Source organism: Aplysia californica, unplaced genomic scaffold, assembly GCF_000002075.1.
Source record: "Aplysia californica isolate F4 #8 unplaced genomic scaffold, AplCal3.0 scaffold00115, whole genome shotgun sequence".
NCBI classification, from domain to species: Eukaryota; Metazoa; Mollusca; class Gastropoda; order Aplysiida; family Aplysiidae; genus Aplysia; species Aplysia californica.
In genome coordinates, this window is record NW_004797385.1 from 811,018 (window position 1) to 812,032 (window position 1,015).

The window sequence follows — 1,015 nt, forward strand, 5'->3', positions numbered from 1 at the left end:
TATCTATCTATCTATCTATCTATCTATCTATCTATCTATCTATCTATCTATCTATAATGCCTTCAATGGGCATTGAGGGATGTTTGCCTTGACTGACCCACATTCTCAAAGGAAGATAAGACATGCGCTGTGTACTTTTACTTTAGCAAAATATTGATGCACTACAACATCAGTGGTAATAGCTAAGCGCTTCTGATTAAACATCTACGAGAACCCTGGAGATAATGGGTATATTATTCTTCCCGTTCAGGGAAAGGTGATAATCTGCATTTATTATCCATTTTAGGAATATCGTTTGATCCACGTCAGCTCAATATTATTGTCTAAGCGAACAGTTAGTGTTTGGGTACAGAAAAGTACATCGACACAATACAGTTATCGGTCATTTAGTGTACCGGTACCGTAAAAGTAGGACCGGTGTACAGAAACAACTTTATCTAAAAGAAATAGGGCCTACAACAAGTGGCGCCCTTCAACGGCCCGCTGCTGACAGTTGATTACAGCTGCTTCTGCGACTTGTCTGGTCTCGAAATATCGCGGTCTTGGTGTTTCGCAAGACTGAATTCAAGGCCCGGCCTTGCTGGAAATAAACGGGAAAAAAAGAAGAACATAATATATACCCGAGGAACGCTTCTTCGTGGAGTTGCCAGGCGGAAACTTTGCACTTTGGTTTATTATCCACCTAATCTCCCCCCTCCCCCCTCCACCCCAAAAAGATCCTCGTCCTCGTCCTATAAACAAAGGAAAGGCAAACAAAAGCGCTGGTGCCACAGTCCAGAGTCTAGACCAAGCAACGATATCCACTTTCAATATGCTCTAGTTCATAAAACAAAATATGACATACCACCCCACTCACCTTAAAGAAAAGACACCGCTGACCTCCTTTTTCGTAAAAGAAACTCGGAACTAATGTAATGCTTTACTTGAAATAGTGACGAGTATGTCATGAAGTTTTTCCCCTCACTTTTGGAGACCCTACGGAAGCGTTACAATGGTTGGGAAAAGGGGTGGGGGG